Source organism: Halyomorpha halys, unplaced genomic scaffold, assembly GCF_000696795.3.
Source record: "Halyomorpha halys isolate HHAL.00 unplaced genomic scaffold, Hhal_1.1 Scaffold389.1, whole genome shotgun sequence".
Classification (NCBI taxonomy): domain Eukaryota; kingdom Metazoa; phylum Arthropoda; class Insecta; order Hemiptera; family Pentatomidae; genus Halyomorpha; species Halyomorpha halys.
The window spans coordinates 156,842-175,167 of NW_027109532.1; the positions used below are offsets into that span (position 1 = coordinate 156,842).

Here is an 18,326-nt window from a genome sequence, read left to right on the forward strand (position 1 = left end):
ATGGATAAAAAGTTTTTTAAAAAAATAGTACTAATAAAATAAAATAATTTAATGAATAAATACGTTAAAACACACAAATAGAGAGGTCAACATATTAAAATAAATAAATAAAACAAAGAATAATCTCCGAGCTAATTCCCATGCGGGTGAAGGTGTATGATCCCCAGGGAGTCCAAAATAATATTTTCCGCCAATATCGCAATATCCCCAATCCTAACACCTAGGTCTTCTAAGAAGCTCCTTGTTCTATCTGATATTTATTGTTCCGCGAGATCCAAACCAGAGGCCTCTCACGGTGAACTCTCTCCGAAGGTCTCGCGGAATTTTTCTTTAAGGAAAGGGACGCATTTTTCATATATTTTCTTTTTTTCCCTTTCCACTCCACCTTCCTGTTCGAGGTCATTACTTTCAAATCTTACCGTCGGATCCAAGACAAGAGCCGTATTAGTAGTTAACAAATAATAGTTAACAAAACTGTTAGAATTAAATAGAAAAAAATGTTTTTTTTTTTTACACGCCAGCCAGTGATATCTTCTGTGGCTTATATTTCCCAAATAAAACTCATTTTATTTAGTTATAACGTTGGAACTCACTATTTTATTTTTTTAGATTTAAAGCAGATTTGATCAACAAAAATAAAATTCCAACATTTACCATTTAAAATCTTTATTACACTTTTTTTTTTCCAGTCAACATACATTCATCTTAATATTTAAAACGGAATACCTGCCAACTAAATGAAGCATGTTTTCTTCCTCTTAATCATCTTCCAAACATTTATTGAAAACGGGAAGAGGAGACTTAAGTTAAAATATTAGTTTAAATAAATTAATTGGTACCCAGGTCAAGTCTCAACACTATTTATTAATTCTTAAACAGTCCAATGTTTCAGCCAATTCGGCCACCCCCAAGGACAATCTAACAATTAACAGTTTTTATTGTATATTCATTTTTAGCAACGAAACTATTATTAATAATTTAATTTAATAATAAATATAAACTTACACCTCACATCCAAATATTTAAAAAAAACATTTCAGGTTATTCTGCCCAGGTCATTAATATCAGTCAAATCACCCTATAAAACAATAAATTAATAGGGAATCATATTAATTATTAATAAGCTTACCTTAGCTTATTCCTAGTTACCTATTATGTCACAATGTCATTAATTTTTAATTTTAAATCAACTTAACACTATCAACAAATTATTGTTAACCTATCCTTACAATCAGGTCAGGCTTATAATTGATTTATTTCAAATTGTATTTATGTCTAAAATTTAATATTTTTTATCATTAAAATTCATATCTAAGCTAATTAATTGCAAGTAGGAACATAAAATTTTAACATAATTTTTATAAATTAAATTTGCTTAAAATCCCTGCATAGTATTGGTTCACATTTCTTGTATTTGTTCTAAAATTCACTATATAATTGATGTTCCCTGATATTTAAATAGACTCAACTATTTTTCTTTTGAGCATATTATTTTCGTATAGTAAAATTATTGTATTATCAAGGTTGAATTTGTGTTGGTTTTTAGTTACGTGCTGCACTAGTGATGTTTTATTGGTATCCTTTATACATTATATCACCTAACAATTGCTTAGTTTCACATATATATATACAGCTGTAAAATTTGAACAAGGAATTTTATATACCAACCCTGATCGACTTTTTTATCAATTTTGTCCTCCAATTTTCTATAATACTTTTTAATTTTATTGTTTGGTCTCTAACATATAAAGTAATCATAAATATTCATCAACGTCATAATCTTTAAATGATTTCTGTATATCATCCGATACACCCTTTATGTAATTGAATCCATAATTTTTTTTATTAATTATTTTGTTTTCTGTCATATCTTTGGAATTTGTTAGGATATGTGGAATTATTATTAATAATCTTAAATTATTAATAATAATGTTTTTAAAATTGTTAAAAATTGATGTATAGTAAGAGCTGTTAATCTAATAACATCAGTTTAATAAAGTTAAAAGATTATATATAAATTAAAATATTAGTTAAATCGAGCAACTTTGAAAAAGTGGCAAAATTGAAAAATGGCGTGAAACCCGTGATTTTTGAACAATGTAATATACTACGTTGAAGCCGTAAAAAATTATATAATAATGAATTGAATACACATATTCACAAAATTAGTCTTGACATAATCCTCCCACTTAAGCTTCAGTCTACCCCTCGTGCCCTTACCGTTGGATAACTATAAAAGGGAACCTTCCCAATCGCCATAAAACACCAAGTATTTGTCTTGATTTTTTACAACTTTCGGGCACGCTGAGTGGAATATGGAACAAACGTGAAAGTACACCAAAACCGTCGTTAAAGTACAAGAGCCCAAGAGGAGAAATAAGGAAGTTTATCTCATCTCAATTTTTTATGATTTTTATGAAAACTATGTATGATTACTAGTCAAAATTGATGAGTCTGCAAAGTATAGGTAGGGGGAATAAAAGATGGCAGCTTTTTCAAAACGCTAAAAACAAAAAAAATTCATTCAGAGCTCTATATCTTTAAAACTACCGACAGCATTAGAAAACTTAAGAGAACACCAGTTAAAGTAGAGTAAATTTTCTAAAATATAAGCTCTAATAGAGCTATTTATGTTAAATAATTCCCCATACATAGCTTTTTAAAAAGCAACATTTCATAAAAACCGTACTAAAAAATCAGTATTTAGTAAATTTATTTTAATAAATCCATATTTCAAAAATGATACAACGTACAGATGTCTAGATGCACTTAAATTAAAGCTAGTTTAATATGCTATAAAGTAATTTATAACGTTTATCTTCATAGGGATAGTAGTTTTTAAGATATTTGCATATGAATATGCATTTCCCACATGAAATTTTGTCTGAACAACAAAAAAAATTATTTTTTCATTCGTTGTTCTCTAATCTTTAAAATTACCAACAACCCTAAAAAACCTATGAGAACATCATTTAAATTAATGATAGCCCTAATGGTGCTATTTATGTTTTTAATACTTCTCGAGATATAGCTTTTTAAATTGCAACGTTTCATAAAGAATCCACTGGAACATCAGTAAATAGTGAATTTATTTCTCGAGAACTATAAAACGTAAATAGCTTTAAAAGGGCTCAAGTTTTAGAAAATTTATTTTAATTTAAATAATGTTCTCTTTGTTTTTTAAGAGTTTTTGGTGGTTTTAAAAATATAGAGCTCCCAATGAAAAAGTATTGTTTTTTTTTGACGTCTTGAAATCAACGTTTCAGCCGCCATTTTTTATTCCCCCTACCTATACCTGGTATACTCTTCAATTTTGAGTAGTAATTATACAGTTTTCATTAAAGTAATTAAAAATTAGAGTGAAATAACTGCCTTTTTTCACACCGGCTCTTGTACTATTATTTTTAAGAACCACCTATCATAATATTTGTCTTCAGGCATTTATGTATTTTTGACTGGCCGACGATACTTAAATTATTTATTGTAATATTTTATTACGGGAAATTTAATAATAAAAATTTAATTCAATTTTTATTATTTATTATTACTTTTTTTTAATATTTTTAATATTCTTTATTTTTTCGATATTCTTGTTTTTTCATATTTCTGTTTGATCGCACCAGCTCCATCTCCCTTTTATTATTACAAACGGTCAATAAGCGATCTTCCGATATTCTTTATTGTTTTCCAGCAAATCGTAAGAAACCGTAAAAAATGCTTTGTTGTTTTTTGAAGATATACGCGTTCAGGACGTTAGATCTGGAAAAATTAGCTATATAAAATCGTTTTAGAATTAGATTCTTGGGCCGCCCATAGCTCAGTGGTTAGGACACAGTCTTACCAATTTGATGTCTTTTAGCGGTGCCGGTTCGAATCCGGCCTGGGACGTCGACTTTTTTCATTAAGTGGCGGTCCCACAAAGTGAAGAACTATGGTTAGGCAGTATAGGACTCCAATGGGAGTCTTGGCCGAAAAAGAAAAAAAAAATTAGATTCTTTTCAAGAACTTTTCATTGAAAATACCATTTCCTTTTTGAAATTCCACAGTTAACTGTACTACGCAGAAGAAGAAGATTTTACAAATTAAATTCGACTTCAATACAAAAAGAAACTTACCATAAATAAGAACTATCAAGTTGCATTTCAAAACTCTAGAAAAAAAAGTGTCAATCAAGTTTTAAATAACCTGTAAATCCAACGTTAGTCGACATTTGATGCAATAACTTCATTCGTCCGACGTAAATTTTCGATTACTCCATATTTAAAAGGCAGACGGGTGATTCAACGAGTAAGGCACTGCACTACTAATTCAAAGGACCCGAGTTCGAATTTTTTTGTATCGGATAATAATTTTTCTTTTATTGTAGCAGTGAGTCAACCCTGTAGGTTCAGGGAGCCCTCTAGGGTCCACCCAGCCTCATAAGGCTTGTTGGTACTTTTAATTGGGGAAAAATCTGGTAGTTGAGCGCGATCATGAACAAACCACCTCCTTGTACAACCTTTGTTTAAGAAACAGTACTTCCTAAGATAGTACTGAATCCTTCCATGGGTTGTGCTAGTACAGATATTATTTTTTATTTGTATCCTAATTTAAAACCTTATAATTTCCTTCTGGTCCATCTAATCGCTACTAAAATGTGTAGGTTTGTTGTTCAAATTCAGAAAAATTAGGAAATAGAAAAATATTTTATATAGTGTTATAATTGTTTTAAGCTATAGTATTCCGCCTATGCTCTGCATGGATCCCATGCAGTTATTACTCGCCAATTGATTTTCTTCTTCATGAAAAATAAGAGAAATACATTGTTGATTGTATAAAATAAATTTAAACGTATTAAAATAACAAAACCAAAACACCCTTTCCGTAAATAAGAAACCACAGAGGTTCCTGGAAAGAAACTTAAGAAGTTCTCAGTAACAAGTAAGGTTATCAAACAATGAAATCGAAGAAATGATTAGAGGAAAAAATGTAGAAGAATGTAATATAGAGGTGAAAATAAATCAAAATCTATTAAAAAATAGTAATAAAAAAACACTTATATTTTGTCCAGTGGATCTATATATGTGCTGTATATGTAGCAAACTTATTTATTTGGACAGCATAGCTTGAAAATAAAGCATGTCTCTCTCTGTTATTGTTAGTAACCACGGTTGAGAGCTTTTATTTCATAAAATAATTCACATCATATTAATTTAAATACTATTTAAACAATAAAAGGTACTAAATTAATGTAATCACATTTTTCTCTCAGTGATAAATCAATGTACTTTTATCTGAATTCTAATTTAGAGAAAAAACTGAACGATTAACAGAACTGAGTGCGTATCAGTTTTTTGTTTAACAGTTCCTTCTGTTCTACTAGTTATATCATATGTTGAACTTCAAATAAAGTGTCGTAAAGAAAATTTATTACTTATTTAGCGAAAATAATTATCATATTTATGTCGTAGGTTATTCAATTCTAATCTTTGTGTTCAAACACACTGGAGATTTTTAAAAAATTGTATTCCTACTTAAATTTGTATTCCTAATTTTATTATTTAAAAGTTCCTCAACGTTTAAGGATTCTATATATCTGGAAACCAAGAATGTAATAAGACCAGCATCTATACCGACAGTTATTTCAAAACAAGTGGAAGTCGAATAAAAAACACGAAGAGCAGCCTGTACAACAAAATATTTGAGAACAGTGATGATGAGACCAAATGAGAATAATACAGAATATTTCTAGCAAGACCATTTATCATTGTAAAATGTCAACAGCTGGCAATTTTATTTGTTTAAACTGTTACTTGTGTTATCACTCACTGCCGTGCCAATATTGTGTAGATGGTTTACGGTTAAACCTAAAAGCGAACAGATAGAATATATTCACATATATATAAATTCAGGGAACCTCCGAGGTCTACCCAGCTTCGTAAAATGGTTACCCTTATTTTGGAAAATTGGATGGTCCTGCATGATTCTAACGAAATCACCCCCTAGTAACAGTACTTCCTTACAAAATACTGCGCAACCCTGACCCTTCATGGTTAGTAATGGTACCGATTTATTCATATATATATATATATATATATATATATATATATGAATATTCAGGACTAGAGTTGGTCTTTTGAACCTAATTTGTAATATATATATAAGGAAGGAAATGCACAGTTCTCTATCCAATAAGTGAAAAATTGAAAATACATCCAAACGTTATAGTAAAGTTGGATTTGGACTTTGGCAGAAAATAAATATCCTTCTAAGTTTCACCACTCATGACTGGTACCAGTGACCCAAAGTGTAAAGTATAAAATAATTTGAAATTTGAGAATTTTTCTATCAAAACTCAATATATTCGTACTCCTGATTTCTCCGATAACAATTAACCTCCTACAAGCTTGGAAGTACCCGTTTTCAGCGAGAAATACTCGATAATGTTTGAACTAATTCTCGCTTCCAGGAAACCAGAGACTTCAAAAGGTTTGCTCAAAAAATTTTTATAAAATTTAATTAGTTCCGATCTTTGTTTGTTAGTTCAAAGTAATGCAACCAAGATACTTTGTCGAACAATACAAGCGATCTTGTAAGTGTTTTTTTTAATATTGAACAAAAAAATTATTTTTAAGTTTTTTTCTTTTCTTTTTCGATTAGGGAATCAAAACGAAACACCAAGTTTATTAAGGTTAAGGTATTAAGCAAGTATAAGGAAACGAGATGACAGATACCCTAGCTAGGAAAGGATCAGAAATGATGCTTATTGGCCCTGAGCCATATTGCAACATATCTGGAAGTGCAATCAGGAAAGTGGTTGACTCCTGGGAACATAAAGAGAAGGAAACATACTGGACGCTGAAACCAGGTATGAATCAATCCAAGCTATTCATTAAAATATCAGAGAAAAAGGCAAAATTTTACCGTAACCTTACTAGAAATGAACTGAGACGATAATAGGACTCCTCACGGGCCACTGGCCCATAAAATATCATCTTAAGAAGATGAAGCTGGTGGAGGATTCCACCTGTCGTCTATGTATGGAAGACGAAGAAAAGGCACAGCACATTCTGTGTGAATGTGAAGCCCTTGCCTTCCGAAGATTACAGTATTTGGGACAGGGCAGAATGGAACCTGAAGATATTTCTAGAACAAACCAAAAGAATTATTGAGCTTCATAAGAAGCATAGGATTCAAATGGGATATCTAGTGGAAAGAGGGGTAACTGACAAAAGATCCAACTGGGTTGAAGTGAGGAAGGGATTCCCGACCCTCAGTGAAAAAAAAAGTATAATAAAACATCCCAGGACACCAAGATAATAACCGCATCGGGCCTATATAAAAATAATAATAATAAATAAATAAAAAATCTTTACTACTGCAGACATAAATTCGCCTAGGTCATAACTAAAATGGCCCTATGGCCTGCGGTGCCGAGTGGGCCTACGGAGTACAGATGCTTAAGTGCATGGTCAGTACAGTGATAGGATTATATTAATAATTCACTGATCTGGATTCTATTGTATTGGGTAATATATTGTTGTCAGTAGGCTTTCTAAATTGGACAGCTTACTAGTTTACGAAAAAGGCATTATTAAATTACATATACTGATTCCGCTAAGTGGTTTGATTATGTACGTTCATGAATGTGATTTTGTTGAAGTATTTATTAGAGAGTCTTAGTTGAACAAGATTTATATATTGTAAGCTATATAGCAAATATATGTTTAATACTATCTATAAAATTAGCATTAGATAAATGATACAAATACATAAATACTCACCGAAGATTGAGTCAGCCGCTCATGGTGTCTCTTTGATACACGACAAGTTTTCTTCGGGCTTTATTAATCAAAGTAAAATATTGATGGGACTTTTTGCAGAAACTGTGAACTTTTCCCTTTCTTCGATTTTAAGTAGTTCTCGCCAGAAGCACTAATGAATGTTAATATTTTTCAAAATAGTTTTAAGAGTTTATTGTTCTTATCTGTTCAGTAAAGAGATCATAAAGCCTTTTTTATTTATCGCTGTAGCACGGTTATTCTAAATACGACAATGCAAGCAGGGACCTGTACGTTCCAATGAAAAAGTTCTTCATCTTCATAGATACAATCAACGATATTTACAAGCAATTAAAACTGAACGGAAAACGGAAGAGTCGGTTGGAGGTGACATACCGAAGCTTAGTCAAAAAACCGGATGGTCGGCCGAAAACCATTCCCAATAGCTTCAGTCATCACTCATAAATGAGGTCGCACAGATAGAGAACAGTTTAACTGTGCGTATATGGCCCAAAATACGTACATAATTTAAAGATAATTTGAAAACATCTTTTTCTTATTTGCCATTTTTTTTTCAAACAATGAATATGAAATGGCACTGAAATTCTTGGAGAAACTCCAGCACTTTGTAATCTTTCCGAATAAAGGGATTATACTGGCTTCAATCTTAACCCATTTAGAAAATAAATAAGACTGTGTTCTAATTTAGTTGCTCAGCCACACTAGGGATTCGGAATTGGAAGGCGGGCCAGCAATAGGTTTTTTTCAAAAACCTACAGTTATGGTATATCATCGACAGTTATTTCAAAACAAGTGGAAGTCAAATTACAAACACGAAGAGGTTTAACCTGTATAATAAAATATTCGAGAACAATGACGAGACCAAATGATAATAATACAGAATATTTCTATCGAGACCATTTGTCATTGTAAAATGTCAACAGCTGGCAATTTTATTTGTTTAAACTGTTACTTGCGTTATCACTCACTGTCGTTTCAATACTGTGTACATAGTTTACGGTTGAACCTAATGGTGAACAAATAGAATCTCATATTTTCTCATATATATAAATCCAGGGACCCTCCGAGATCCACCCAGCTTCGTAAAAGGGGGAAAATTCCCCTTATTTGGGGAAAAATTGGGTCGTCCTGCCTGATTCTGCCCAATTCACCTCCTTGAAAAACCGTTAGTCTAGTAAAAGTAATTCCTTACAAAGTGCAGCACCCCTGATCCGTCGTGGTTTGATTTATTATCTGTATATATATAAGGAAAAAAAGGAAAAGATAACAGAATATAAACGCATGCTTACTGGAATGATACTAGTTTATTCTCTCTGTAATGCTCCTTATACACATTATAGGTGTTTATTTACATAGGGAGAAAGCCTTGTCCTACCATAATTTAAATATACTCGTATATATATATTTATATAATTTATAGCAACCACTATTGTTACTTGCAATTACTTTGTAGAAAATTCTTCCCCAAATAAAGAATTTTTCTATACTAAAAATGAAATTTGTTTTTCTTTTGCATTCAAGGACTAAACTCCTTCCTCCTAGTCTTCAATATGCTTTAGTATAGGTTCTTTCTTTTTAAACATAATTCGAATAGACTTCGGATCATTTCAAGTTGTTCCTTTTCCTTCTGAAACGACTTCTTTTGTTTTTATTTTCTGTCACTCAAAGAGCCGTTAGTCTGCATCGGCACTGGTTTTGAGATACAGTTCCCATCTTAGTTTCTTCTTTTTGATCTTTTCATTTATGTTTTTGGTCCTCCAGGCTGTTCTTTTTTTATTGCAGATCCTATTATCCCGCATGCCGCTTTTTGCACCCTCTACAATTATCCTCTTTAATAATTCTCGGCTCTTTTCCACCTGTTGACTGTCTCATTGATGGTAGTTAAGAGCATTTTCTCCTATTCCGTATACTTCAACAACTTCTGTTCTATTCAGTTTGTGATTTAATTTTGAATATAAGATCAGGTTTTCTTCTTTTTTTCACTTGATTTTCCTTAGCAATTATAATGTATATAATACCATTGATAATTTATTTGTTATTTAAAATATATTTAACCTAACAATCGGTCCCTGTTAATCCTCCTAGTTGTAAATACGACATGGCCCTATGACTAGTTATTACTTCACACTTGACATTATTGTATATAATTGGTTTGTAATGGTGTGAATGTGTATATATTTCATTGTCAATTAAATTTAATTTTCTTTATACATCTGGACAAACGACTAACCTGGAATCCTTACACAAGACTGAAAAGACAGGAAACTGCACGTCGATTTTGACTATTACAGAACTTACTAAACAAGCGGTCCTAACTTTCAATCCATTACAAAAGACTGACTTACATGACAACTATAAAGCCTATCTGGACATATGGCGTTGAGCTTTGGGGCTCCACTAAACCTTCGAATTCTCTCGTATCCAATCCTTACAATACAAAATCCTTCGTAAAATCCAAAATGCTCCCTACTTTGTCTCAAATAAAATCATCCACAAAGACCTTAATGTTCCATTTGTAACCTTCTCTAGCCCGAACCAGATATCAATCCTTCCATTACAAACTCCCTAACCACTCAAACCCATTAATTTCTAATCTTGCTTCCTCTTTTATTAAGGACAATCCTCCGAGGCGTCTGAAAAGAATATGGCCTCGAGACCTTATATTGTAAAAATGTTTTAGAGTGCTACCAATGGGTAGTTTTTCTATATGCTTGTACCATACCATTATAATTTCCTCAAATTTACTTGATGTATTTATGTATAGTTGTAAATATCAAGAAATAAATTTTAAATAAAAATTTCTTTATCTTCTATATAAATTTTGTCATTATTTTATCAGTTTTATTCTACTATATTGTTTATATCAATACATATTTGTGTTTTAAATGCATCGTAACTGTAATTTCTTTTATTCACTTTATTTCATTTTATTATTATTACTATTTTTTTTTCAGTTTTGTTATTACTATGATAATATTTACATTTTTTTTCTGTATATAATGTATGAATGAATACTTAGAACACCAATACTTATTGCCCTAAATTGTGACAGATTCTATTATAACTCATCAATAAAAACATAATAAATAATTAGCTTGTCTTCAACCAATAAATGTGTTTGAAATACACAATAGTTATATGTTGTATAGTCATATACTTTTTATACTCATTTTACTTGTTATTAATTGAACCAGTGAGTTGAGAATACATTGCATACATAATTTAATACATTGCTGCTATGCTTGAATAGTTGCACATCGGTAAAAAAAAAAAAAAAAAACTATCTTATTTCGCATTGGACGTATTTATATTGTACCGTAAACTGTGGATGCTTTTTAATAACTACTAAATATGTAATAGTCTATAGAGGAATAGCAGTAGAGAAAGAAACACTGTCTACGGTAATTTCTTTGAAACGCGTCCATTTTTACATAAAACCAAAACATTTTTTTTTGTAGGAAGTACCACTATTTTAGGAAAACAGTGAAATATTTGAAATTGTGCTGGTATTTATTATATTCAAACAGACACGTGTCATGGAAGGATATTTCCACGAGCCCGAAGCATTTTTTGTTTTATAATAGTGGCTAGTTATCATTTAGTTTTATTTATCTTCTCGACGAGCTCTGTTTGGCGTAATTTTGCACAGAGTTGGGCGAAAATTATTTGATTGACGAAATAACATATAGAATACACTTGTATTCGTGCATTTTCTACACGAATAATCTTATATTCGAAAAAAAATAAATAAAACTGAAATTCCAAATACATTTGTATCCGTAGAATTTCAATCAAATATAATTATAAAATTGAAAATGGTCTTGTTTTTCGTATTTTAAAAGTATTTGTCTTACAGATCTATGGCTGTCCCTTTATATATTTTCAGATCCTGTATCGATTTATTTTAACTTTTCTAAATTCTAACATATCAGTCTCTTTAATTGTTTTCTCAGATACAAAAAATTAAATTGCAATCGATTTTATGATCGCACGCCCGCATATCGATTTATTTTGACTTTTCGGATTTCTAACCTATTAAGGGGCCTCTACATGTTGGCCGAGCCATGGCGAACTCAGACATACACGAGCATGTGGATGGGTGGCTTGGCTTTTGGCCACAGATCAAAGGGGTTCGTGAGGGCGCTCTTGTAGCGTCTCCACCATTGTTCTTTGTCTAGTTGCAACTGAGAGCTGTCACTTTTCATATGTTGTTCAAGTACACAATATGCACTAAAATAACATATTTCTTAACTAAATACATCGTTTAATAACATTTATAAACAATTGAAATTCTTACAATAAATAAAAAATGACTTGCACCACTTTCAGTCCCACAGGCTGAAATAGTTAATACAATAAGTTGACTTCAATAACACAATACCCAATAGGTTAATTCTTTATACAGGAAGAAGAATAAACGTATTAGTATATCTTTACAATCTAATCTTCCATTGTATACATTTTTTACAAGATTATATATACAACAGGACAATTATGAAAGTTAAAATAAAAGATGAGTTTAATTAATTTTTATTTAATTTTAAGCTTATCTAGTCCGATTTTTGTGAATTGTTGTCATCCACCATCTTATTTGTCGTATTTTACGTTTTCTTTTGTAATAAAAATAATATAATCCTAGGGCAATTGCTGAAATCACTTCAACGTCCTCCATGTTTGCCTCTCTGAATAACACTGACATGTGGATGGCCCGCACTTGGCTCGACGAGCATTTGTACGAGCCTCCGAGCCATGGCGAGCGGCCAACATGTGGATCCACCTTTAGAGTCCCTTTATATATTTTAGGTGATGCCGAAAATGAAGATGCTGTCGATTATAAGATTCCGTATCGAATTATTTTACCTTTTCTGATTTCTAACATATGTGAATCCCTTTATGTGTTTTAGAATATGCAGAATATGAAAATGATATAGATTTTTTTATCCCGGAACAATTTAATTTAACTTTTCTGATTTCTAACATATTAGAGTCCCTTGTTGTTGTTGTTGTTGATTTTTTGCTTAAAGGCGTAAAACCCTCTGGTCATCAACGCCTATATTAGAGTCCCTTTATATGTTTTAGGATTTGCAGAAAATGAGTCGATTTATTTTAATCGCTAACATTTTCATTTTATGCTAATCCTTAAACATACAAATAGACTATGTTAGAAATCAGAAAAAATAAAATAAATCGATACACGTGCATGCGATCATAAAATCGATTCATTTTCATAATCTGCATATCTCAAAACATATAAAAGAACTTCTCTTCTTGAAAGTTCTTCGTGATCTTAAAATCCATAGCATTTTCGTTTTCCACTCGTCTGAAAATATTTAATGAGACCCTCATACATTATAAATCAGAAAACTTAAAAAATAAGCGAATTAAAAAAAACAATTAATTGTTATTCGATTAAATATTTATTCGACTAATTTTTTATTCGACTGAAATTTTATTTCAAACCTATATGAAATATGAAAGTATTCAGATTATTTAGTCGTATTTTTATGCGAATAAAATATTATTCCTATAAATAATTCACGAATACAAACTCCGAATAAAAATGTATTGGTCTCTCGTCAATGGAATAATTTTTACCCTACTTTTACTGATTTTTCGTATCAAGTCACGGTCGGTAACGCTGAGTTTGTTATTCGGAGAGAGGTTTCTTTCGCATATATATCTTAGTAAATGCATGTTGATCATCCATCCTCACATAAATAGCCAGTTATAACCAAAAATTTTAATGGTAAATTAATCTAGCGAACGTTTAAGTTAAAAACAGACGCAAGTCACATCTGCCTAGGCCAATGCAATTGGCAAAAAGCCAATCAATGAATATTAAAAAAAAAATATTATGATTCAGCTATTAGTTTTATTCATATTGATGTTGATGACTTGATGTTTTTTTGTTGAGTGCATGTAAAATATTTAATCATCACTCATTTGTTTTGATAAATAATTTTATAAAGAATTTCATAATTTTAAACACTGTCATACACATATATTGGATAATTATCATTTCCCTTATTCTCATAAAGTTTATTGATTAAAGAAACGCCATAGCTAATTTAATTAGCTATCTAATTTAAATTCAAATTCAACAATGACTCTTGTGGTGGTTTTATATCATCCGAAAGAACACGTGTCAGAAAATATTCTTTGGTGTCTTTAATAGAGAGTTTTTAACAGTGTCCAAATGCACGTACTATCTATTAAATGCTCTATCTGTCTGACATGCACCGTTCCGTCTCGGTTTTATTATTAATAATATAAGTAAAGCCATAATTAACGGATCAAATGAAAATCAGAATTATAAAAAAATATTTATAAAAACTGTTTTAAATAATTATACCCAATAGATGTTATAAGAAAAGCATTGAATTCTGCTACAACAATAAAAAACAATTTGAGTTAGAGAAATGAAAAATCAAAATAGGAGAATACCTAATATACATGTTACGAAATATACAAAGTCAACAAGTTATCTGAAATCATTAATAAAACCTTTTAAAAATTATGATGTGCAAGAATATAAAGTCCGATGTATGCCTACGAATAAAACCGGTAACTTAAACAATAAGATCAAAGAGAAAATAGATAAAAATAAAAATGCGGGAGTGGTTTATAAAATTAACTGTCAAAACCGTCCTCGAATATATTATGGGGATAGAGAACAATACATCAAAGACAGAATCTATCAACATAATCATAACATCAACATAATGACTGTCAAAATAATGATGATTATCCTAAATATGTGATGATGTGGAAAAAGAATATTTTGATTTTCAGGACGTTTAAATTATAAATAATACAAAAAAAAAAAAAAAAAAAATAGTTTCAGAATAAAACTCTTAGAAGCTATAACGACAGCTGAAAATCATAAATATGCAATAAAGTAAGATACGGATACAAACAAATTCAAATGTAGCATATGCCGATCTCCAAATGAATCTAATTATACTACTCTGACTTGATTTTGTAAACTAAAATAGTTAAGCAATAAATCCAACAAAGTGCATTGTCGGCCTATAAAAATCTCATTCTAAACAAAGTTCAGCGCAATATGTAAATTAAGGCCGAAATGATCCAATAATGTTAAATATTTATGTAATGTAACAGTTACAAAAATTTTTATCATTATATAGCTCTACATTAAAACATTGTCTCTGTAATGTGACCCAAATATTTTTCCTCATTTTAATTTATATTGATTTATTATTGCATATATTAGTGAGGCTCAATAGATAAATCCTACAAACGATTTAACAATCTTAAAAAGAGGATCTGATAATGAACCACAGTTTTTGGCGCCCTACCTATCCATCTTCCCGCACCCTCTTCCAATTCCCACGTGGCAGCTTGGTCATATGTTTTCCCGCTAATCACGCTCAGCCTAATTTGGTCTCTTTGGCAAAGATAAATGTGTTATAGGTTTTATTTTGATTAAGCCAGTAATATTCTTATGTTTATTTTTATTTTATGTACATCTGTAATGAGAATCTGCAGTAACCTACAAGGAAAAATTTAAATATTTTAAACTAATATGAAAGATTAAAATCTCCATGAGAGATATAAATTAGTTGTTAGGATGCAATTGGAGGGTTCCAAAACACAAATCCTTGAGATTCACAAGTCCGAGACACAACTGAGCGGTCAATGTTTTGCAAATTCAGGAGGAATCAACGAGCTAGATGACACATATTCGCTCTCAGTTAATAATAAACCTTTTAATTGCATCCCAAACTCCCCAATCCCACACTAAAACTCTTAAAGAATGATGTCGAAATTGGAGGATTTATATACTAATCTTATCTAGTCACCTATATCCCTCGTCGTAAGCCTACGGAATGTCCTACAGTGTCCTTTAGTAATATTCCTCTTACACCTGACGAACAGATCCGCTCCTTGGACTAATTCTGGACAAATGACTAACTTGGAATCCTCATACAAGACTAAAAAGACAGGAAACTGCACGTCGATTTCGCACTCACTAGAAAAACGTTCTAATCTTCCATTACAAAAGACTGATCTACATTACTACAATAAGGCCTATCTGGACATACGGAGTTGAGCTTTGGGGCTCTACTAAACCTTCGAATTCTTCTCGTATCCAATCCTTACAATCCAAACTACCATAAAGACCTTAATGCTTTTATTTTCATTCATACTCTAAGGAAGCTAAGGCATAAATTTTAGACTTTTCTGACTCCCTTTTTATTATTTATGAGTCAAAAATGCAAAATATCAAAGAAAGTCCAAATTTTGCAGTAAAGTAGCTCGGGGAAAGGTGAATTACTATCATGGTAGTAATTTTTTTATAATATGATAACCGGATTCAATTCAAAGGAAAATTAATAGATAATTTTGTTTAAAAAGTGCCTGTCATGCTATTATTATACCATTATATTTTCTCATATTACACAAGCCGAAATGATTTTAAATTCTTAGTGCACAGTAAATAAAAAGTTGAAATCCACTATTTTTTTAATTTAACGAGAGCATATTTGCGAAGTTTTCAGGAATTTTATTCAATATGATCCTCATCAAAATCGATTAAACAGAGTAGATCAAATGATAAAGAAGAATTATAAAAATTATAAATTTCATATAGCAAGAGAGTTATTTCCTCCCCCTCCAAAAAAAAAAAAGTATATGAAGTATAAATAATTTATATTATGTATAAAGTATAATATATATGAGTTTAAATTCCCTCCTGATTAAGTGACAAAGTTCAGAATAGAAATGAAGGATGATGGTTATTGAACCGAAGCAAAATATCCCATCTCCTTAGTAAGTATATTTTTACGCGTCAAAAACATTAGCTTGTCAATATCCTGATTAAATATTCGACTTTGCCGAGAAAGAATTTCTTAAGTACATCAAGTCAGAAACAAGTTCTACCTCGGGAGATCCCTAATTTCAACCCCATCACATTAAAACTTACTAAATTGCTCCGCCCTGTCATGGCAGGTCTTTTGGATGCTGACAGTATCTCTGATATTAAAAATGCCAATGAACCTCTCTTGAAATCCCCTCACTTTAAGTCCCATCTAACTCTTTCGTCACTTTATTCCCGCTCAGAGTTCTCACCATCTCATCTTTACTAAAACCTGTTCTATAAAATTAAATATTGATGAGCATCTTGAACATGGATATCAAATAATTGTAATTTCCTCAGAGTTTTAACATCAACCCTTAGTTTTCAGACAAGGATAACTAATCAGATTTTTTTTTCTTTGGGGGGAAACTGTTGGTCAAATATTTAAGTCCCAATTTAGAACTTCTCGAAATAAAGGCAATAAAAAAAAAAAAATTAAATAATATCGAAATGGATAAAAAATAAAATTGTACGTAAGATAAGCATTTTTAACAAATCCAAGTAAGAATAATCTTTCTAGTCAACGAAAAACTGTTAAGGAACTTGTGAAGGAAAAATCAGAACTATAAGACAGTATATGTATTATGTAGATGTAATATGACATTGTGAAAGAAAAAGGTAAAAAAAAATAAAATTGATAAAAAAAGATATTTGAGGTATATTGTATTTAGGAAATAGTTAATTATTGCAGGCCTACCTTGTTAATTGTTACAGGCCTACCTTCTACGCCATAACCCCTGATGAAGACCTGAAACTCAGGTCGAAACCTCGGCATAAAATAAATAAATATGATTTGTTTATTTATGTGGTTCTTTGCTGACCGCATCCCCCGACGAACTTCTCCAATAGTTAATTATTGTTTGAAAAAAAGAAAAAGTAGAAAAAAACTTGTATCTTGTATCTTTGATCAACACCTTAGTGTTTAATGTATCCAATCATGGATTGATGAGTTAGTTGTGTGTTATAGCAACCCGATGTATTTGGGAAGCGTTACCGAATAGAGCATTTCTCTCTACTTATCCAACATCATACAAACGTATTAATATATCTTCCGCCTATATGTGAAGTATTGTATTGAATTGAATTTTTAAAGGGGGGGAGGGCGTGAAAGATTCTCCACGGGGCGGTACTTTATTTCTCTCCTCGGTCCTATAAGGGAAGAATCCTTCTTTGTGATTCCTGATTCTAGAAAATTCATGAATTTGATTGGCCTTATTCATTATCATTTATTTCAAATATGTTCTAATGGGACTTATTTCATGAAAAATAAATCAATAATCTATATCAACGGTTATCCTGATCCTCTAGTTGGGCTTAGCATTTCGCGGCACCCATGTCTGCCTCAAAATAATTTTGTTGCACAATTATTCTAAGAGCTGTTGAATATGCAAGGAAAAAAACTGCAGATTAAAAGCTAGAATGCACGGTACATAAGCTATTCTAATTTTAACTTTTTTTGTAATATTTTCAAGAAGTGGTATTCGCTTGGGGCACGCCAGGGAGGGGGGGACTACTGATCTATATATCTAAGAATATTTTATTTGTTTTTCCTGTCACATTTTATATTAATGAAAAAATAAATCAATAATAATTCTTCTTGGGCACAATGAATACATTATGAAAATTTCTCTTGTTTACGTGCTATTAAGACTTAAAACATTTAA

At 30.9% G+C, this 18,326-nt stretch overlaps 1 protein-coding gene across 2 annotated transcripts in view; it reads left to right on the forward strand.

Moving 5' to 3' along the window:
- The window catches only part of stol (stolid), a 203,736-nt gene that overhangs the window by 127,223 nt on the left and 58,187 nt on the right, over positions 1 to 18,326 (forward strand). The gene's annotated exons all lie outside the window — the stretch shown is intronic.